At 47.1% G+C, this 24,295-nt stretch overlaps 1 protein-coding gene across 1 annotated transcript in view; it reads right to left on the bottom strand.

Annotated features, from left to right (window-relative positions):
• The window catches only part of LOC143276601 (uncharacterized), an 85,383-nt gene that overhangs the window by 54,052 nt on the left and 7,036 nt on the right, over positions 1-24,295 (bottom strand). The window lies entirely within an intron of this gene.

The following is a 24,295-nucleotide window of genomic DNA, read 5'->3' as shown; positions in this document are numbered from 1 at the left end:
TGCAAGCATCTCAAGTGTTGGGAGTAACCGTGTTCTTTAACCTGAGTCAGCCAGTCAGCCAGAGTCAATGCGGAAATCCTACGTCATCCTACCCTTCTATCTATCTCTGGCGGATCTTTCTATCTGTGTTTGTGTGTCTGTCTGTCTGCCTCTCTCTCTCTGTCACTGTGATAATACCGGTAGTGTGGACACGAAGAACAGTGAATGGCCAGTGATTGACGTCCTGTCACTGTCATCAGCCTCACCCACACACCAACTGCTCCACAAACCGAAGTCCAAAGTCCTCCCACACAGAAGTGAAGCCACCCCCACCCCCACTCCCCTGACCCTCCACACTGACCCATGCCCCTATCCCCATCCATCGCCCTCTGTTAGATGCCTTGTCATGCCACATAAGAGGTTTTGCTTTTTGCGCTCGCGCGCGCGCGCGCGTGTGTGTGTGTCTGTGTGTCTGTGTGTGTTTGTATAAAACTGATTTATCGTCTCACAATGGGTTCCAAGCAAGTCAAAGGCCTCGTTGTTGTTGGAGCTGATTTCCGTATGCATGGTCATGTTGGTGATTCTTTGATAATACACGGAAAAAAATAACAAAATTAAACAAATAAAATGTGTTGATGCATATGATGTCCCATGTGTTTTGGAAGTCATCAGTTTGTGTTCTTTTTCCGTAGTGTTACTTGACAAGCATTAGGAAAGCAAAATATCAACAAGTCTATGCCGATGCTTAATATAATGCTTATTACCTGTAATAGAGTTGCACTGTTTTCAACAGTTGATGAAAATGTTTTCACTTTGATCTTAAAACAATAAAGCGAATGGAAGAAAAAAAGAACGAAGAAAAGTGGGTCTGTCCCGCAGGCACAGGCTGCTTTGGATTGTTGCACTGTCCGCTTTTGATTTGGTTTTCCTCTGTTCTATGTGTAAGTGTCGAAAAATCGTTTATGTAACTTGCATAATCTGCCAGCAAAATATTTCATCAGTGCTTTGAAACTTCATTTCTCACAAGATGCCTGGGATAAAAATATCGAATGAAGGAACGGGACAAAGATGACAATTTATACAGGAACAAACATATTACGAAAATGCAAAACCAAAGATTCTGAAAACGGGCAAGACATTGATACAGAACACACACACACACACACACACACACACACACACACACACACACACACACAAAAAACATATGAATACAGAAGCACATATTCAGAAACACACATATATACAGAAACAGACATGATATATTTACAGACATAGACAAGACATAGATCTACACAGTTTTCATTTTCAAAGTTTCGAAATGTACGGACTAATTCATAAAATCACTATAAACTACATCACATATCCGTTGGGGGGGGAAAAAACCCCAAAAAACACACACACACCAAAAACCAGATGGCTGACCTTCGCGTAAATTTTACATTTACAGATATAGGCAAACAAGAAATATGACTGACAAAGAGAGCCCCATAACAGGTCTTCCAGCAACAGCTGACGACACAACATGTGAAACTACTCCAGGACTAAAAGTTTCCAATCACACGACACAACCTCCACACTATAATAATTTCACAATCAAACGTGATCCCCGTTTGGCATCAAAGCAAAGCGCCAGGTTTTGATACTGCAGAATTCCTCTGCTCCTTTAGAAACCACGCATGATTTACTGTTGCCATTTTGTCTAAGACAGCGCGCGAGGGGTAGGGTAGGCTGAAGGCGAGAGGGGAGGGAGAGAGGGAGGGAAAGCGAGAGAAGGAAAAGGATAGAAAGAGAGAGAGGAGGGGAGAGAGAGGAGGGGTTAGAGAGAGAGAGAGAGAGAGAGAGAGAGAGAGAGAGAGAGAGATACAAACAGGCAGAGATGGAGAGAGACAGAAAGACAGATAGAGAGGCAAGATGAACAAAAACATACATGTACAGGGATGGAAGAAGAGAGAAAAGGAGTGTGACAGGCAGGGAGAAATTGGGTTTAAGAAAAAGAGAAGGAAGCAGATGGGGAAGGGAGGGAGAGGACAGACAGAAAGGTTGATGAAAGAGAGGGGGAAAGAGAGAGGGAGAGGAAGAGAGAGACAGAGGAAGGGGAAGAGAGCGAAAGGGGGAGAGAGCAAGGGGAAGAGAGAGAGGGGGGCAGAGAGAGGAGCAGAGAATCAGAGAGAGAGAGACTCACACAGAGATCTGTTCAGAGACAGAGAGTGACTGAGAGAGACAGACAAAGAATGAGGGAGAGAGGGAAAGAGAGAACACAAAGAGCGACCCTAGGCAAGGCAGTCCCAGCAGGTGAAAAAGCTAATCACCACCATCTGTGAACTCCATCTCCACAACAGCCCCGGGACAAAGAGTTAAGTACCAAGCACAATTTAAATTTATAAACAAACCATACACACTGAAACCACAACACTAAACTCTTGGTTATTAACTCCAGAGAAAGAGAGAGAGAGAGAGAGAGAGAGAGAAAGAAAGAGACAGAGACCGAGACCAAGTGGAAGATAGAGAGAGGAGAAGAGGGACACAGACACAGATAATGAACAGCGATATAATTACTTTATATTGCATCATGCAACAGGTATCCCGCTGAGGGATTCAAAACAGAAAATCAGTTAACGCGAAAAACTCGCATTGATCAACCGATGACGCGAGCTGCGAAGTTGGCGACGGAAGTCCAGACGAGCCAGACACGAACTGATTAGCCCAGACAGCAAGCACGCACACTATGATGCAATTTTTTTTCCATGTTACCTCTCACAGGGTAGACTTCCAATTAAACTTCGCCTTCCAGGTAAGTCTCATCAATTTTATTTGTGAAGGCCACTGACACACACACACACACACAAAGAGGAAAGTCACACCAATGTGTGGGGAGTAAAATAAAGGTTTCGGGCCAAATAAATCTTACAAGGAGAGGGTGAAACAGGGAGTGAGAGAAAGAAAGAGAGACTGGAATGGTGAGAAGGGGGTAGGGACAGAAAGAGTCAGAGGGGGAAAGGGGGGGGACAGACTGGACATGTAGTGAGAGGGGTAGGAAGAAAGATAAGAGGGAGGGAAGAGGGGGGGGGGGAGGAAGCGAAAGGGAGTGAGAAAAAGAGACAGAAGGTGGTGCGAGGGGTAAAGGGGGAGTGGGGAGGGGGGGGGAGGAGAGAGAGTGAGAGGGAGGGAGGCAGACAGACAGACAGACAGAGACAGTCACACAGAGAGAGGCGGGCAGAGAGTCAGAATGAGAGCCGCTGTGAATTCGAATTGGGAATTTAAGACAGCCACAGCAGAAATACATCTATAAACCCACTCCCCTCCCCCCTTGTCTTCGCCATTGATCTCATCGAACAAAAGCATGAATTATTCATCATCGTACTGACAGCGATGTGCAGGTCTCTCTCTCTCTCTCTCTCCGGCTCCCCCCACCCCCCTCTCTCTTTATCTTTCCGTTTATACATTTGTGTTTATAGTTTTATGATCGCCATCTTCAGTTATGGGCCTTTGCCTGAAAGCAAAACCGAATAAAACATTTCGCATTCGCACAGTCTCTCTGTCTCTTTCTCTGTCTGTTTGTCAAATCTCTGTCTCTCTCTGTCCGTCTGCCTGTCTCTCACAGAGGAAGGAAGTAGTAAGACGTGTGTAGAAGAGAAGAAAGGAGAGAACAGAAAGTGACGAAGGGTGAGAAAATTGTGGAAACTGAGATGAGAGAGAGAGAGAGAGAGAGAGAGAGAGAGAGAGAGAGAGAGAGAGAGAGAGAGCGAGCGAACTAAACGAAGTTTAATACCACCAACACACAAACACACACACACACACACACACACACACACACATCTCATCGCAGCGACGCCACCCACAATCCAGCCACGGACAAATTTACAGCGATACCATCTCCCTGACGACGCGAGACGGAAACCACGTGCACTGTAATGTCGAAGTCATTCTCCTTTCCTTCATGTCAAAACTGGTCACAAGAATGCCACTGACATTGTTGCAATTCTCTGTGTCAATCAAGTCAATGTATGCAGGAAACGTGGATTTGTTGTCGCCCCAATCACGTAACTGTCAGAGGTCGTGAAGACAGATCATGAGTGTGCAGATTCGAAGAGCACGTGGTAAGGGGGAGACAGAGGTTGGTGGGTGGGTAGGGAAGAGGGAGACGAGGAAAGGAAGGAGGGGGAGGTAACAGAGAGAGAGAGAGAGAGAGAGAGAGAGAGAGTGACAGATTCAGATATCAAGGCCTTTGCCAAATATGGAGAGAGAGAGAGAGAGAGAGATAGTAAGAGAGAGAGGAGGGTGGGAGAGGGAAGGAAGAGGAATGAGTGAGGTGAGCTATATGTAGATCTGTAAACTGTGGTTTTGTGAGGTAAGTGGGGGGGAGGGAAAAGGATGGAGGGAGGAGGGAAGGGGACGGAAGGAGTGAGCGAGCGAGAGGGAGAGAGGGGGGAGAGACAGACAGACAGACTGACAGGCAGGGGGAAGGGAGGGAGGAGTGGGAAAGAGTGAATGAGAGCTAGGGAAGGTGTTGTAAGGGAAATGGAAGACAAGAGAGAGACAGACAGACTGAGAGACAGAGAAAAAACAGACAGCGACACACACACACACACACACACACACACACACACACATGTAAACGATGGAAAAGAAAGAGGAGATCGATGGGAAATACACTCTGACGACGCAATAACGAACCAGAGTGTCACAGCTAAAACCTGCTGAATCACACGAACACACACACACACACACACACATCCCACGGACCTTCACGTTTTGAACAACAAGTGCCCGTACACCAAAAAATCGAACTGTCTATCGATTTTATAAGGAGCACACCTAGTCTAACGAAAGCCTCGCGGTTGATTCAGCGTTTTGCCCTTGGCGACGGGAAAGAGATCTGAAAATAAACGAATAAATGAAGCGCTTGTTCTGTATGTGTGTGCGCGCGCGTGTGTATATGTTTGTGTGAGAGAGAGAGAGAGACAGAGAGAGAGAGAGACAGAGAGAGAGAGAGAGAGAGACAGAGAGGGGGGGGGGGGGAGAGAGAGAGAGAGGAGGGTTACGTGTTACTTCCACATCACCAGTGCCACTGTTCTGCAGTTTGTTGATGGCAACCATGTACAGTGCGCTCAAAATAGGCCACACCCATTCACTGTGTTTGGACAGTCCGGTTTTTCTCCGTTGCTGTAGCCAGCCCGCTACTATTCCTGTGTACATTTTCTTCATTTTTTCTTTCTTTCTTTCTTATTTCCTTTCATTTTTTTCTTTTATACATATTGCCGCGCCACCACTCTCTCCCCTACACTCACGATCACAGGCTACAAACACATCCAAACCAACCCACCAACACAAACGTTTCCCCCCATCTTTCTTTTCACGATTCAGTCAGTCAGTCAGTCAGTCTCTCTCTCTCTCTCCCCTGTCTACCTCCTACTTCTCCCAATGTCCTTTCTTTCTTTCAGTTTCCTTTCTTCTCTACTTCCTTCCTTCCTTTATTCCCCTTTCCTTCTAGCAATTTTTCTTTACTTTCCTTCTCACCTTTATTCCATTTTCTCATTTCTTTTGTTTTCAATATCCTTCTTCCTTTCCATTATTCTTTTTTTTTTTTCATTCCTTCGTTCATTTTTTCATTTATCTATTGATATACTGAGAACCACCCTCTTGTATAAGTCACGAAACAGACCATAAATTAACCAACTAATCATAGGTTTTGAGTTTTCCAAATACAACATGACAGAACACCAAACAACGAAGTATCACAATTTGACGTAATTGGAGATAATGACGTCAACGTGATTAACGCCCTCATGGGGTTCTGTGGTGGTGTGAAAGCTTGGCCTGTTCCCAGCGATAGGTTCTGTGTAATTATCGTCCGGCCATTTACAACACAGAACTGATTGTTAATTGTTCGTGCCTGAGTGAGTATGACTGAGTCAGGGGTGAGCGAGTGAGGAAAGCCCTCGTGGAAGAGAGTGAGGAAGAGGTTGAGTGAGAGAGTGAAGGGGTGGGTGGGGTTGAGAGAGAGAGAGAGAGAGAGAGAGAGAGAATGAGTCACTGATTAAAGTGGAGACCCCTGCTATTCCTCAATTAATCGATAGCTACTTCTTTTTCATGATTGCACTGATTAAAGTGAAGAAACCTGCTATACCTCATTAATCGACAGCTACAGTATTTCTTTTTATTGTCTGTTAAACATATTCCCAACCGTGAAAATACGTGTATGTCTTGCGATGTTTATCTTCAGAGCGGACAAAAGTTTAGTTTCGTTGTGCTGTTTGTGTTCGGAGCAGTGCTGTTTTCCTCTCCTTCGCATGAACATTGAAGTGGCCAGTTACTGTTCGTGCGTCCATGCGAGTGCACACACTCAGACACACACAAACACAAGCACCCTATTCTCGGCTGCGTGAGAAGACGTGAGCGAAGAAGATTACGAGGGTCGTTTGCGTCGAAATTTCCATTCAGTTTATTCAAGTTGCCATGATCTGTGACCCCTCCAGCCACCATCCTACCCCCACTCCTCTCCCTCCCTCTCTCTGTATTCCTTCCGTCACCCCCCCTCTCTCCCCCCTCCCCATCGTATGCTCTAATTCCTTTTTTTACATCCTCTCAGTCCGTTTCCCACAACTCCCACCGATGTGATGCATGTAACTTGACGATCACGACAATACTACATTGTCACTGCTCTCAGTATCTATTCAGTTGACACCCCCCTCTCTTTCTCCTAACTTTTTGTCATCACCTCTTCTACACCACTTCCCTCTCCCTGACGCGGTCTCAGACGCTGAGTTTTTTTTTGTTTTGTTTTTTCATCTGTACTTTTCAATCTATATTTTTTTAAACCTTAAAATTTAAATGATATAAAGTGCCCCTCTCCTGGTAGGGTTGTACATGTTTTGCCGCCTGTATTCTAATCTTCCTCTTCCACTCTTCTCTCTCCTCTCACACATTTTCCACATCTCAATTTGTGTGTGAGTGAGTGAGTGAGTGAGTGAGTGAGTGGATGTGTGTGTGTGTGTGTGTGTGTGTGTGTGTGTGTGCGGGTGCGAACGTGCATGCGTGTGTGTGTGTGTGTGTGTGTGTGTGTGTGTGTGTGTGTGTGTGTGTGTGTGTTTCAATGTGCGTGTGATTGATTGAGTGCAAACGCGCGTGTGAACATGTGTGCATGCACACATGCATGTATGTGTGCATGCATACACACACAGACACACATTCATCCACACGCGATAATGAAAGAACGAAATCAAGAAAGGCAACGATAAAAAAGAGAGAAAGAAAGAATAGAACAGAAAAAAGTAAAAGTACGAGAGAAAGAAAAAAAAAAAAAAAAAGAGAAACAAAAAAGCGTGGCAGAGGGCAAAAAAAAAAAAAAAAAAAAAAAAAAAAAAAGAAACAGAAAAAAGGCGACTGTGAGAAAACCTACGACGGCAGTTGGGGTGACCAGATTACAGAGAAAGGTTATCGGCATAATAATGTATTATCGCCTGATTCGATTCTCCTCAGGCCATTCGTAGATACCGCCACCACCACCACCACCACTTCCTCTCTCCCACCACACACACACACCACCACCACCGCTTCACCCGACCCGACCCTACCCACCCCCACCCTCAAGGCACAATCGACCATCACCGCACCATGTATACGGACTGAAACTTGGGTTGTTAACAACAATGGGCGTTGCTTCATACTTTTTATCTCCTTGACACGTATTTGAACTGACGGCTTAAAGGCATGAGCGCTCGCACGTACACGTGTATGTATATGTACATACTCACCACGGATCTTCCTTTTCGGGTTCATGCATGTGGGTAGAATGTTCGGTTGTTCTTTTTAAATTTTTTTCATTATCATTATTTTAAAAAATATTAAACCAATATAATTATTATTGATTCTTTTTAGGGTCGAGGTGTGAGAGAGTGGCAGTGCACACACGCGAGTGCACTGTATTCGGAAGTCATACGCACGTACATAAATAGTATATTGTTGTCTGGATTTTTAAACACTACTACTACGACTACTGATAATAATCACCATCATCGTCAAAATAATAATAATAATTATTATTATATTAATAATAATAAGCGCAGCCCGGAGGATACAGATCCACACATGTTATCATTATCATCAACATTAGTAGTAGCAGTAGTATGAAAGAGTGTTTTTATTCATTTGTTCATGGTTGGTTCTTTGAGGTAAAAACGGTCATGAATACACAATGATACGATGATACCATGCGTGTGTGTCACAACCCACTGGTGCATGACATACGAGTAAACGAAGGAGTTGCAGCCCACGAAAGCAGCAAGAAGAGGACCGATAATCCGGTAAACGTAAGAGAGCGGTGATTTCTGGTCATTAATTCAGTTTGGCAATTGGTTTAAACAAGATTTTATTCTCCAAAGCAAGTAAAGATATTGCAGCCACATAGAGCAGCAACAAGCCGAAGCTTATGGTGTGCTCGGTAAGCAGCACATCCACACAGTAAACACATAACACAGCGGCAGTATTATAAACATCAAATATGAATCAAATCTCGAAAGAACTCTGAAAGGAGAAACAAAGTACCCCCAAGAAAGGTAGAAAAAAAAAAATCATATCCGTATATTTAGACATACATATATGAATATATATATATACATACATACACGTATACATATTTTCTCACACACATGTGTTTGTATACATGTACATCAACACATGCATACACAAACACATGCATGTATATATATTGAAAAAATACGTAGTTTAGCAACTGTTAGAAAAGGGCTTACGGGCCATCACCATTCATCAAACATCCGTTTCTATTCGTTCAGGGTTTCACATGTCATCCATTTATCAAACATCCGTTTCTATTCGTTTCTATTCTACTCAAGAAGACAAGGTTCCCAGGAGTTGAAACCCAGACCTTCTACTAATACTCTGCACACACATGACGTTAACTCCTCAACTTGCTCATAACTAATCATCTGCTCACAAGGATGCCCACTGTTGTGGCGTATCCCAGACTCATGAGCACGCACGCCACCGCATCGAGATTTCCGCGTAACTCATCCAACACACAAGCATCCGTGTTGTTGACAGACCGCAATGCAGCAAAGCCGCCTCTTCCTGTCAACTGCGCAACGTTCAAAGTTTCCGGAAGTGGGTCACTGGCAAACGGAAGTGGTTAAGGGTTGGCCTGTTGGTGACACTTGTCGTCTGTGTGCATTCTTTTGTGGGGATTTTGTGGTAGGGAATTTTTGTATTTGAAAGCAAGAATTAATGTAAAGTTTTTGGATTTATTATAACATATTCCATGACTGGTTTACTTCTTTTACTTATTTTCATGTCTTTTTGCATACAAACTAGATGACTGCGATACAGGTATATTGCAAATATGTTTAACACGGCACATTAATTTCTCATACTGGAAATAATAAACTCTTCTGTGCTCTGTAGACAGGGTGGTGGCGAGGGAAAACCAACGAGAAAGGAAATCTGATCAAAAGGCGTGGACGTATGGTGGGGGAGGGAGGGTGGGAGAGGAGGGAGGGGGGCTGGGTATAGGGGTGTGGGTGAGGAGTCAGACAGTCAAGATACACAGACAGCGACAAAGAAACAGAGATTAGAGGGATGAGGAGAGGTATATTGAAAGAGGAAACAAGGAGAAAAAAAAAAAGAACAGTGGGAAGAAAAGTGATTTCCACTTTCTTGCAAAGAGGAAGAGAGACATTGAGACACACACACACACACACACACACACACACATATATATATATATATATATATATATATATATATATAGAGAGAGAGAGAGAGAGAGAGAGCGTAGGAATGAAAAAGAACAGAGTGGGAAGGAAAGTGATGTAAAAGATCCCCTCTTTCATACAGAGAGAAGAGAAAGGGGGGAGACAGACAGATACAGTGTCAGACAGACAACAAGAGGGGAAAAGAAAAAAGAGAGAAGCCTTAGCATTAAATTCGGGAAGGCTGACTGCTATAATTTACAGATTAGGTCTGTTTTGCACTGTAGGGAACCTTTTAAGTATTATGTGTTTCTTCCACTTCTGAGACAAGCAGCGTGACTCACTACTGACCCCGCTCTCAATACAACATGTACGTCGCGAAACTAGTTACCAAGCAGCCGGATAACAAGAAGAAAGCTGACGGGTGGACCCAAACCAGCCAAATATAATTCGTCGAAACATAGGAACAACTTGCAACCGGTTGAAACAATACGACGAAATGGGGACAACCAGCTGGCATCAGTGGCACTCACTGTAACGTTTGGCAACTAAGCTTAACTCTGAATGGGGAACACAAACCATAACATTAACCCCCAGGATCGAGTCACCATTACAGATCACCACCTACATCTAATATTTGGCTACTTGGCCGAGAGCCCACAAAAAAAAACAAACAAAAAAACAAAAACAACAACAAGAAAAAAACAAAACAAAACAACAACAACAAAGAAACGGGGAGAAAAAAGAACAAGGTAATAGTTTAATAGAATAAAATAAGGAAAAACCACCCGCAACTTTTTTATGGCCTAATTACTCTGATAGTAAACAGACACCTAATATACAGACACACATACACACACAGATGGACACCAAAACCTTGGCGGAGGTTAAAACAAAACACACAACAAAAAAACAATCCTCCAGATCAGACGACGATGGCACGAGCAACCCCCGACCGATCCAAGATCACACCACTCTTGCCAGCACGATACAAGTGATTCATAATTCAAACTGTCATGCAACCACTACTACTACCCCCTTTACCTATGGTCGGCCATTGGAGCTAAAAGAAGAGAATTGGAATATACTTTTTAAAAAAAATTTCAAATCCTTCCTCCCTCTCTCTTCCCTCCATCCTTCCTTTCTTTTTTTTCTTCTTCTTCTTTTCTTTCTATGTGAGTTGTTTCTCTGGTTATACAATTGAACTGCCAATGTCGACTTTTCTCTCACTTAGTTGAGAGCAATTAAAAAAACACACACAAAAAAAAGAACACACACACACACACACACAAAACCCTACTTACTGACAATGCTTATTCTTTTTAAATTTGATATCAAATAAATAAATCTTAGTCTGTCTCTCTCAGTCTCTGTCCCTGCTATCCCCGCTTTCTCGGTCACCTATCAGAACTGTGGTCGTTGCATTGCCTGGGAGAGGGTGAGGAGTCGGGGGTTCGAGTTTCACCAGATGTGTTCCAGGTCAGTCTGGGACCAAACTCTGCTTGGGGTCAACATCTGTGCGACTGCTCGTCCGTCTGTCTGTCTGTCTGCTTGCCTTTCCCTCTGTCCCACTGAGTAAAACACTACTGATTCAATGTTAAAGCTTTAATAGCAGAACCTTGTTGAAATGGGGTCAGGGAAATTTAATTTACAATACTTTTTGTGTATGTTTAATCTGTGTAATTAACATTGCTGAGCACAAGTAATACAATCCAAAGAGAGAAAAAATCCTAACTGATAAAGAATAATGACTAACATCCTCACCGAGCATATTCGTCAGCAGCGGTCAAGGGGTTAAGTGTCAGTGCTGTCTGCTACTCTCTGAGAAAAAAACAACACAACAACAAAAAACAACAGCAAAAAACAAAACCAAACAAAACAAAAATAAAAAACAAAACAAACAAACAAAAAAGAAAACGCACGCACACACAAATTAAATTCAATATTTAAGCAAGCACGTGCGTTAATCGCAAGCATGCATCCCAATACACTTACTCATACGCAGCTTCATTTACACACGAGCACGCAGAGGGAAAGAGAGAGACTGAGAGAGACAGACAGACAGAGATACAGAGCGATAGAAACAGAGACAAGGAGAGAGAGAGAGAGAGAGAGATGAAAGCACAATACAGCACCCAAGATTTTTTCATACACGGCCATTGCCCCAGGATATTCTACCATGAACATGGCGCGATAAGACAATTTTGTAGATAGATAGGAGGAGTTTGTATTATACTCCATGTTTGGTGTTTACATATACTTACCATGTCAAACTGATGCAAACTAGGCCTATGGTTTGCTCTGTTTGGCCAAATTTCGCGCGGCTAACGGTGAAAAGACGCCCCTCTTAGTCTGGCCCGCTCTTAGCCAATCAAACGCCTCTAACAGCTATAAGCGCTGAATCATTCCGTGGCCATGAATGAAAATGCCCCATGAGAACCACGGCGGAGACGCGGGGACGGACGGGCGGGCATTCGAGTTTGACATGGTAAGTATATGTAAACACCAAACATGGAGTATAATACAAACTCCTCCTTTTGGTGTCATATACTGTACCATGTCAAACTGATGCAGAATTTAAAGCAAATGGAGGAGGGCAACGCCTACTGGTTCGTATGGGGAGCCCTTGAAACTGAGACGGCAGTGTTAGCCGCGACAAAGGAAATCCCCTTGGAACCGTCAGCCCTGGTCATACGGAAATCCCGGAGGTAGAAGTTGATGAAGGGATTCTCCGACCGCCAGAAGGCTGCCTCCAAGACATGCTGCAGTGGTACCGAGTGCTGGAAAGCAGCCGAAGTAGCTATGGCCCGCACTTCGTGTGTTCTGGGATTAAGACAGCTGAGATCCTTGTGTGCATGAGAGTAGGCTCTACGAATCACTTGGGAAACCCAGCGGGAAATGGTGCCTGCAGCGATATCTTTCTTGTAATTCTCATTGAGGGAGATGAGAAGGCGCCTCTGAGAAGAACGCCTATGGCGAGACCTATTGCAATAGTATTTGAGGCACCGAACGGGGCAGAGATGCCTATCTTCATCATCTTGTGCCAGAATCTCCGACAAAGGTCTGACCCTCAGAGAGGGGGAAGGGACCTCGGGGTCTTGGTTCTTAGCCAGAAACTCTGGAAGGAAACGAAGAGTGATGGAACCATCTCTGTGGAATGCTAGATCTTGTGGCAGACCACTAAGACCATGAATCTCACTTCTACGACGGCCCGTGGCCAGCAACAGAAGGAAAGTGGTCTTGAGAGTGAGCAGGTCAAAAGGAATAGTCCCCAATGGCTCAAAGGGCTGTTTTCGAATGAAATCCAGCACCAGGAACAAGTCCCAGAGGGGCACTCTTCTGGGATTCCTAGCTTCCTTCAGAGAGGCGCCCCTAGCCACTTCTCTGAGCAGGAAATCAGCTTCAAAAGCGGGACCACCTAGCTGTTTGATAGTGGTACAAATGGCAGACCTGTACCCTCTCACAGAACTAGCAGACAGGTTGAGAACCGAGGAGCAGTGAGCCAAAAAGTTGGCCAGCTGCATGCTCGTAGGGTTAGTAGGGGGAATGTTCTGAGCTGTACACCAACTCAGCCATTTCTTCCATCGAAAGTCATACAAAGTCTCTGTTCCCTCCCTCCTGGCTTTGGAGACTATGGAGAGGAGGTCGGAGGAGGCACCCCCCTTGGTCAGCGCGGCGGACACAGAGGCTGACCGAGGGGTGGAAGACTTCAATGGTGATGCTGACAGATCCGCCCGCACAGCAGCCACGCGTGCAGGTGGAGCATTTGAGGATTGGAGTGAGGAATGCCCGAACGAGGCTGCCTCAGCAGATGAGGTTTGGTTTCCAGTTCCAGTGGTGGAACATGTGTCAGGGACTGAAGGACCGGAAACCAGGGCTGGGCTGGCCATTTCGGCGCAATGAGGATCATCTGCGGGCGTTCCAACCTGGCTTTCCGTATCACCTTGGACAGGATTGGAAAGGGAGGAAACGCGTAGGCAATCAGACTGCTCCAGTCTAGAGAGAGAGCGTCCACTGCCCATGCTTCTGGGTCGGCGACTGGAGAGACGTACGTGGGAAGTCTCTTGCTGAACCTTGTCGCAAAGAGGTCCACCATCGGCCGGAACCACTGTTCCCACACTCCTTGCAGGGTGTCCTTGTCCAGGGTCCACTCTGTGTGTATGACACTCTTGGACCTGCTGAGAGCATCTGCCAAAATGTTGTCTTTCCCTGCTATGTGTCTCGCTGAAAGTGCAATGCCCCTGCTGTGGCACCAACGGAGGAGAGCCTCGGTCCGCAGAGAGAGGTCTGCCGAGTGCGCTCCGCCCCCTTTGTTCACGTAACAAGCGACTGTTGTGTTGTCCGTGAACAAGCGAATGGTCTTGCCTTTGGCCTCCGCTATGAAGTGCTGGAGAGCCCTGCGAACTGCCTCCAGTTCCAGAACATTGATGTGGCATAGGCGCTCCTCCGGGGACCAAGTCCCTGCTGCATGGAGAGAGTCCATGTGGGCTCCCCAGCCCATGGAGGAGGCGTCTGTGAATAGTGCCACCTGAAGAGTAGGTGGGGCTATGGGCACCCCCTGTGTCAGAAGAGGGGTGGTTAACCACTCTGATGTCACCTCGAGGAACCACTCGCCCAGACATATCCGGGTATCCCATGGCTGAGTGCTCTGGGACCACCGTAGCCTGAGTGCCCTCTGAAGAGGGCGCTTGAGAACCCTGCCCAGAGGGATGAGAGGTGCCATGGACTCCATCATGCCCAGGAGGGAAGAAAGTGTCCGCGCCGTTGCTTGGGAGGAATGGCGCAAGTGGTTGAGGAGGCCTGCCAGACGGTCCCACCGATCTGGCGTCGGAGAGACTATCATGGACCGCGTGTCGAATCTCATCCCTAAGAAGTCGAAGGACTGGCTCGGGGACAGATCGCATTTCTCCTGGTTCGTGATGAAGCCCAGTTGGGAGCACAGGTCTAGAAGTCTGGCTGTATGACTCTGGCACAGAGCCTGTGACTGGGCCAGAATAAGCCAGTCGTCCAGGTACACACAGAGCCGAATGGACTCCGACCGGACGATTGACACCAATTCCCGCACCACCTTGGTAAACAGGAAAGGGGCAAGGGACAGACCAAATGGGAGGGCAGAGAACTGGAACACTCTGTCCCTCCACACGAACCTCAGGTACCGGCGGGATGCCGGGTGGATGAGGATATGGAAATAAGCATCTTTCAGATCGATGGACGTCGCCCAATCTCCCTGTTGCATGGTCTCCCGAATCTGTGCCTGTGTGTCCATCTTGAATTTCATCTTGGGGAGGAAACTGTTGAGGGGGGACAAGTCCAGGACTGGTCTCCACCCTCCGGAGACTTTTGGAATCACGAACAACCGGCCGTAAAAACCGGGGCCCGGGTCCGAGAGTTGAGATATCGCCCCTATGAGGAGTAGGTGCGATATCTCTTTCTCTAAGACGCTCTCCTGCTCCATCGAGCTGGGCACATAAGGAGGAGGAGTGGATCTTAGAGGGGGGCGGTCCCCCACCCAAGGGAGCATGTACCCCGACTCTAGCACCGACACTATCCAGTCGTTGAGTCCCAGAGCACGCCACTGATGCGCGTGCCGGGACAAGTTTCCTACTTGGAGGGGCTGAACGACTGGCGGTGCTGAATCGGGGCCCAGTCATTGGGGGTGCTGCCTTCTGGCCTTGGGCATGGCCGGACGGCTTGGACGGCCATGAGGTGGTTTGTTCCTCTGCCGCTGATTCTGAGCACGCCGCTTTGGCTTAGGAGGCGAGGTATATGGAGAAGCCCTGGTGGCGGGCTCTCTTCAAAGGCATAGAACCCTGGCGCCCCTGGGAGGATTGGGCTAAATATGAGGCCACCTCCCGGTTTGTCTCTGCCCTGTGGCTGACAAAATGCGGCGCATACTGGCCGAAGAGGGAGTGCTGCTGTGCTGGGATGGACCGCAGAGCAGCCCTCTCCTCTACTGGAATGTTAGAGAGGCGGAGAACAGCATCCCGCCGCGCTAGCACCGTATTGAAGTGAAGGCTGGTAGCTGCGTCTGCAGCTGCCGTGAGACCAGACGCTACTCGATTGCCAAAAGTGTTTAACCTCGGGTCTGAGAAGAGGCCAGGCAGGCCAGAGGAAGGAGACTCCGTGTCCTGCTGAACTGGACGTCGTTCCCACAGCTCATTGGCTCTGTGGAGGAACGCGTCAAAGAAGGTATAAGCCGTGGACACCTCGAGGAGGCAGCGGCGGGCCAGTTTGTCCCACTCTGCAAATGTCTTAAAGGGAAGAGTAGCTGAGGTGGGGAAGGTGGTGCGCTGTGAGACCAACATCCTGTCCTGCGCGGAGGGCTCTGCTTCCCTGTAGGCAGGGTGGTCCTGTGTGTACCAGGACCACACTCCTCCCTTGGAGGGATCTTTAAGGAACTTGCCTGGGGCAAAAGCGCCCGGGGCAGAGAGTGACTCCCTGCCTGGAGGAGGGATGGAAGCAGCACCCCTGACGGTGCGGGCTGGCTTATTAAGCCACTCCTGAGCCATTTCTGGCACTCTGAGTCGCCTTGTGGTTCTGGAGTTAGAGTCACCTGACCGTAGGAGGGTTAAGGGTGACAAAGTTGCCTGAGGGACTGAAAAGGAAGCCGTAGTGACCGTGGCGGTCACCTGCGTGCTGACAGAGGACCTATTCGAGGCTGTAGTGTTAACACTGGTCGAGGAGCTCGACCTGCCCAACGAAGAGTCAATCCCTCTTGTCGGGGCTGTGTGTGTCACTCTGTGGTCTGTGCTGGGTTGGGTCCGGTGGGGAGCGGACCAGGGGTTAGTCCCTGGTCCTCCCGGGAACCCAGCATGCACCATAGGTGCACCCCAGTACGGGTAGAATGGGGGATACCACCCGTGGGCACCAGCCATCCCGTGACCCCAGCCCCAAGGGTCACTGGTGCCTTGACCTCGTTGAAGGGAAAAGCCTGGCCAAGTCGGAGGGAGGTCAGGTCCGACTTGGGTGTCAGACAGGCCGAAAGGCCGGCGGTCTGACTGCCCGGAACCGCCTGACACGCGCGGGACTCCCCCAGCAGGGGAGACCGGCCGGATAGCGGGGAGACCTGCAGAGCAGGTTGCCACGCGCCCAGAATCCCCTCCCGTGGGGAGACTGGGGTGGCTTGGCCCGGGGTGGGCTAAGTGGAGGTCCCCCCCCGGAACCAACTGTTTTTCTCCCCCAGGAGGAGGTGGGGGAGGGGGGTCGACCGAGGAGGGAGGAGGGGAAACAGCACTGGGGCCCCTGAGGGCCGTCTCCGTGTGGGGACCCGGATAACGGCGGGGGGCGGCCTCCCCTTGGGAGTCCGCACCCAGCCGCGAGTTCCCACCACCAAGAGAGGACGTGCTACTCCCCCTTCCACCCGCCTCGCGCTGGGACACTTCGGGAGGTGACGCTCGAATCCCTTTCCCCCCGGTCCCCTTCATGACCGTTTTATCGGGACGAGCGTCCCCTCCGCGATCAGCGTCTGCAGACGCATCGCCGCGGTCCCTATCGGGAGAAATCATGAGCTCCGGGCCTGGGAGAGTCTCTTGGCGAGTATCTCTGCCAGCATCATGATCCCTGCCTTCGTAGGATGGCAAACGAGGCATGGTACCGCGCGTAAGCACCCAGCGAACAATACGAACCCCAACAGAGAAAGGAAAGACAGGATCGACTCAGAGGTAGAAAATACGAAGAAATCGAGGGGGCCGAGTCGAAACGAGTACACAGAATGTAAGCACAATACACATGCAAGCCGCATACAACAAAATAAGGCCAAATGAAAACGCTTAATAGCCAAAAAAAGCGTTAGACGAGACAGAGCGAAAACCTGACAAGATGGCGTGGAGAGCCTTGGCCAAAGGAATGATTCAGCGCTTATAGCTGTTAGAGGCGTTTGATTGGCTAAGAGCGGGCCAGACTAAGAGGGGCGTCTTTTCACCGTTAGCCGCGCGAAATTTGGCCAAACAGAGCAAACCATAGGCCTAGTTTGCATCAGTTTGACATGGTACAGTATATGACACCAAAATATAATTATGTAACCAAACCGCCAGTTTTCCGCAAGCCCTGTCGTAATTCAAGTGGGGAGAAAGGGAGGGAGAGAAAGAGAGTGAGGGATGGGGGGGGGGGGGGGGGTAGGGGGGGCGGGGGGGGGGGGGGGGTGAGTGGAGGAATGAACATCAAGAGAGTGTGGATCATGTGCTTTACAAGTATTGCTGTATCCACATGGGAACGTTAATGTTTCCGATTTATACCTATTTATAACTTTTTTCTCTCTCGCTATATTAACTGGTTTCTTAAAGAAAAAAAAATCGATCAAACATTCATCTTTGATTCCAACCTCCATATATCCTGTTTTCCCCAATTCACCATATACTCTCCTACCTGTTAAAAAAAACACAAAAAAACCAAACCCCGAAAACCTTCAAATGTGTGTGTGTGTGTGTGTGTGTGTGTGTGTGTGTGTGTGTGTGTGTGTGTGTGTGTGTGTGTGTGTATGGTGCGTTGCGTTTGCGTGCGCGCGCCAGAAATGTTTAACGTTCGGGAATGACACAATGTCACCCTAGGATGCATTATCGTTGTCCTACTGCACTGTGTGCAGAGGTTGCTCAATTCACTTTTTCTACTCTCTCTCTCTCTCTATATATATATATATATTCACGATAAGGCCTTGCTTAAAAAAAAAAAAAAAAAAAAATCACTGATATTTACGAAAGCTTTGAAAGCAAATGATATTGACAATGCATTGAGGAATTCAAACTTGAGTGAGATGCGCGCTCGCGCGCGCGCGCGCGCGTGTGTGTGTGTGTGCGTGTGTGTGTTTGCGTGTGTTAGTGAGTGTCAGCGTGCGTGAATGTGTGCGACTGCGTGCGTATGTGCGCGTCCGTGAGTGCGCGTGCGTACGTGCTTGTACATACATCCGTGCGCGTGTGCGTGTGTGTGTATGTGTGTGTGCGCGCGCGCGGGTGTTATGCCTATCCACGCAACAACCCTTTCCCACCATCCCGACTCGCCCAGCACCCCTTTAATTCCGGGTCAGGAGACATAGAACAAGTGGCGTGGTTTCTGTTTGTCGACTCAACAACAGGTTGTCAGAGAACAGAAACCACAAGGTAGTGTATGTACCTGGAGTATGTTCAAGCAAATCACAGCCCTGGCGATTCGTGCACTGCATTGGGGGGAAAAAAACAAAACACCACTATCACGCCATATGGAGGACAAACAAGGGTGGGTGGGGCGCGGGGAGGAGCGTGGGTGTGGGGGTGGAGGGGATTTCGGCTCATACGGGTAGGCCTATGCGTCAACCCGCTTGGACCTCCACTGTCGGTCTGTGCTCTTTGATCCCACTACTCCAGTGGCCTTAACCCTTGGTTCATTGTCGCTGGAAAAGTGACACGGCGACATAAGCCGAAAGTGATCAGGAGTGTTGGGTGCAGGGGTTTTCGATCTGATGGTGTCCTGGGTTCGAATCTCGGGTTATCGGGGCCGTGGTTCGTTTTTGGATGGACATCAGGTTTTGTTTATTGTTTGATTGTTTTCCTTCTTGTTTTCGCTTTGTTCTGTTCTTTCTTCCCAAGCTCACAGGCCGTCAACAATTTTATGTGCAGACCTGTTTGTGTCGTAACCTCTTCCTTACCCACCCACCCCACCCCATTAGTGTATGTGGTTGCATCCACATGCAGAAGATCTAACTAGAATAGTAGTTTCTTGGTCACTGTCAGAAAAGTTCCTCTTTTGAACATTCCGGTGAGTAGTAGTTTCTGAGTTACCGTCAGTTAAGTTTCTCTTTTTTTGCTGTTGACCCTCACGGTGTGTGGTAGTTTGTGAGAGTCTTTCTCTGTCGCGTCTGTTAGTTTCCGCTGTGTGCAGTCAGGTGATGGGAACGCCAAGCATGACTGGTTTTTTTTTCAAGGTGTGGGGTTCTGGGCAAAGGTTAGCACGCACTTGTTTTGGTGAGTTAATATTGAACGTACCGAATGAGAGAACGAACAAGAGAGCGAGCGAGCTGAGCGAGAGAGAGAGAGAGAGACAGACAGACAGACAGACAGACAGAGACATGGAAAGAGAAAGAGAGATACTGTATGCTGTGCTATACTGTACTGTGTTGTATAATTTTACCTTATGATAAATCGTTGCGTTGTGATTAACAACTTTTCATCAATATGATAATATCGTTGTATCGTGATGAACAATACGTTCATCAACACGCACACACACACACACACACAGACACACACACACACACACACACACACACACAATCACACACACACAAACACACACACACACACATATACACACATCCTTGCATTATGTTGTGTTGTACAACACACACACGTACACATCAATGTATAACGTCGCATTGTGCTGTACTAAAAAACTGTTCTGCTGTCACTGCATTTTACTGTACTGTGCGGTCCGCTGCATTGCCCAGCGCGGAATGGCAATGCGCCAAGCGCTGCGGTGCGTCGCAGGGCGTGCCACCCCACTGATTTCAGTTCACCAACACCAGTAGTTTATGTTTACAGGCAAGCTGACCGCAACGGCCGTACGAGGGCTGACAGCACGTTAGCGCCGTGATATCTTGATGCTGATTTCTTTTCTTGTTTTTTTTTTCCTCGTCCCGTTCCATGGGCTGCAATTCCCACGTTCACTCGTTGAATCCTCTATTCATGACAGGGCTTTTTACTTACATGGTCGTTTTTCACACCGTCACTGAGGCGGTTATATCTAGGCAGCTATACTCCGTTTTCGGAGGTGTGCACACTGAGAACGTTCGTGTTTCCATAACCCACCGAACACTGACTTGGAATTCGGGGATCTTTAATGTGCCTATTTGACGTTCTGCAGACAGTTAGGACTTCACCCCTCATAACGCCAGAAGAGCAACCAGGACCTTCACCCCTCTTCATGAAAACAGACAGGGCTACACGCCAGCTAGGACTTCATCCCACTTTCCACAGCCTGGGCTCCTCTTAGTCCTTGGAATGCCAGAAGGACCTCCCCCCAACCCGGACAAAACATGCAGGTCTCAATCGATCGAACAACGCAGCCTTCATCGAGCCAAGACCTGGACACCTTGACCCTAAGGGCTTCATGCCAATAGATTGTTAAACTCCACTCGGCAAGAACACCTCTAACATTACTCCAGCTCCACATGTATTGGCGTTGTTAGTTTACCTGTACCGTGGTGCACAGTGGAGTTGGGTTCTGTCGGGGGCCCGAGATAGGATAGGGCAGGTGAATGACCAGACGGCTGTTGAGCATTTCTGAATGGTGGTCATCTTCTTCCGTTCACATAACGGGCACTGTACTTCTGTGATGTAACGGTTGTTAGAAACGGAAAACTAACGAAAAGTTCATCTGCATGTGCAACAAAAACAGGTGGGCCAACACAAACAAGTACATTTTTTTTTCAGTTACAGCTGTTTTCAGATCTAAATACTGCATTGGTCGACATCAAAATGCCGTCACCCCTAAAATGTCTGAAACACAACAAAACAACAGGACTTTGCATGATACTTTCTTGTCCTCTGGAATTCATGATTGTGTTTGCATTGTGATATATATAAAAAAAAATACACATCTGCTTAAACACGTACCTGATGCACTGATTAAATTTTTTTTTTTTTAAGCTCCCGGGTAATGATGGCCTTCCTCCCTGTCAGTGTAAGACTGTGCTTTGACAGATCTTATCAGATCCTTCGTCAACAGAATTCCGCTATCAACGTCAGCAACTATCCCTATCTACTGCTGATCACTGGCTTTCTCGTTCGATTTTATTACATTTGATGACTATCAAAGCGACCTACATCTTGTAACAGTTTATACCAACCCACATGTATGACAATGGCCTTTCTCAACCGATCTACATGAACACGAACTTATAGACTGTAGATTTGCCGGCCTGGATGTACATATACATCAGTACAACACCTGTCAATGCTATCTTATCAGACAGTGATCCAAAACCGTGGACATTAACTAGAACAAGTCCATCACGCACACAGCCACACGTATCATCCACATTCAAATCACATTTTTATCATGTACTCTTTGTATCATATTCCAAAACTGGACCGGTCTGATTCAGTGCAAGTGCGCACACAAAAACAATGACCTTATAATAATAATCACCATCTTCTTTGTGAAGTGATTTTCGAGTCCATGCTATGAGTGACGTAAGCTTATCTGTCAACGTTTTATAATCTGAGGTTCAGAGGGGTTGGGGTTGGGGTTGGGGTTGGGGTGGTGGTGGTGAGGGGGCGGGGGGGGGGGGGGGGGGGGGGGGGGGGGGGCATGACGTAACGGTGCCTTTGCTGACGTGCTATCTGAGTGACCCACGTGATAAAAGGTTACGATGGATGCGCAGCACAATGGGGTCACCACACATACCGCTCTGCTGATTCGATGAAACACTACAGGTGGTATGATTCTCTGCTGAGAGGAGGTCAACAGATTAAACTAAAGGTATATATCTATTGATATATATTATTATATATAACAATTGTGGTATGAGCAGATTTAAAAATGTACTTTTTAGTGATAATCGATTTGGAACAATAATTCATAGTCCTGCGTAACATACACTGGAGTGGGGTATGTTCTGCCCCCCCCCCCCCTCCCCCGTGCTCCCACCCCTCCCCTACCTCTCCTTCCACACATCCTCTCTCTCTCTCTCCAGATATGTCTGTCTCTTGCACTGTATCACTCTCTCTCCACGTCTCACTTTCTCCTCTACCGCCATCTCTCTCTCTCTCTCTCTCCTTTCTTACAATAAAAGTGTCCTTGGCCTTGTGCTCTTATTGAAAGATCAAGGTGAAAATGATAGGTACTTTTAAGAGAGCTTAGAATATACTCTTACACACACACACACACACAGAGTTACCCAGTGACATAAACTTCAAGCCGATCGGGTGTGGTGGAACCAATCGCTCGACCGACCATGCAGACGTCGTTAATAAAGCCACTGTAGGCAGCCATTCATGATTCATTCCGCCTTTCACATCGATCAACCGTTTTCTTCACATCGATCGACTGGGTTTTTGTTGTTGTTTGTTTGTTGTTTTTGTGGGTTTTTTTTTCCCGAACAGAAATCAATAACATTTCCTGCAGACAGGTAGTAGGTGTGTTTTGACCTGACCGAAGAACTCCGTTACGGCAGAGAGACTATGCCACAGAACCTTACTCACTCTTCCTCCTCCTCATCGTTCATTCATTATGATTATGATGATGATTATTATTGAATATCATAATTACCATTATCATCAGATATCATTGGGGGTAGGGGGGGGGGGTCAGAAATCAGAGACAAAGAAAAACTGAATGAGGGAATAGCAAAGAGACCGACACAACAGAGGGAAGGAGAGGAAGGGGAAGACACAGAGACAGAGACAGAAAGGAACAAACATAGCGTGGAAACACTGATACATGATTCTTTATAGTCTGACATACCAAGGCATGCTATGAAAGGACGGATAGTTCACACGCATTCAAACGTAAACGTAGCATAACATTTACGTTAAAATGGCAGCAGAGAACCAGGAAGAAGACGACCGATAGTTTACGGGGCACTCCTTCCCCCTCTGTCTTTGTGTTTATGTCTGTTCTTGGCCTTTCGCGCGCGCGCGCGCGCGCGTGTGTGCCTGTGTGTGTGTGCGTGTGTCTGCGCGCGCGCCTATTTATTAGTCTGGTTGTCTATGTCTCTTATCCCATTACTTGATCATTTTCTTCATGCTTTGTTACAAAATTATCAGCGTGCTTATGGCCGTCATCATTTTGTCAAGAAAACTCAGAGCTCTACACTCCTGGCAGGATGTAACTGGGTTTGGCGGATACGGGAAGGAGAGGAAGAGAGGGTGAGAGAGAGAAGGGGAGGGAGAGAGAGAGAGAAGGGAGAGAGACAGAGATTGACTGGAAGTGCAGCGTAGCATGTCAAAATCAGTTCGGTCAATCTCTGATTGTGACACATTGTAGTTTATATACTTACGTGCGTACCAGTGAGGTATATGATATATAAATAGCTAAGAGGGACATGCGGGTCAGCAACTGACGCTATTTTTAGGTACGACTCCAGGTGCTGTTCGAACTTATATTGACGTTTTAGTCGCCGCTACAGTTATAATGCAGACAAGCTGGCGCTCCCAACTGACTTGTCCACTGTGTCGATAATAACAATAATAATAATAACAATCATCACAACAAGAGCAACAGATCATCAATAATATCAACAATGATAATGAGACAGACAAACAGAGATTATGATAGATACATATATACAGAGAGAGAGAGAGAGAGAGAGAGAGAGAGAGAGAGAGAGAGAGAGAGAGAGAGAGAGAGCAACTGTCGCGAATAACATAATAATTTTACAAACTTTTAAAAGTTCATTTGAACTCAAGCTCATTCTATCAGGGTCATCTGCATTCTGGAGAAAACAAAAGATTTTACACTTGATCATACATAAAGATTCGTTATGCATAATCATAATTTGGCCAATAACGTAGAATTTCAACACTTTTCCTTCGAATTAGATTGCACCCGTATGATTATGGAAATGAAAACTGAAAAAGGGTTTCAGGTTGACTTCCATTTTCAAGATGTACATCCTTACGAATAAACGCTTCTCTCTC

The sequence above is a fragment of the Babylonia areolata genome, chromosome 32 (genome assembly GCF_041734735.1).
Source record: "Babylonia areolata isolate BAREFJ2019XMU chromosome 32, ASM4173473v1, whole genome shotgun sequence".
Taxonomy (NCBI): Eukaryota; Metazoa; Mollusca; class Gastropoda; order Neogastropoda; family Buccinidae; genus Babylonia; species Babylonia areolata.
Note: the sequence above shows the minus strand (reverse complement) of the source record. Positions and strands in the feature narration are given on the sequence as shown.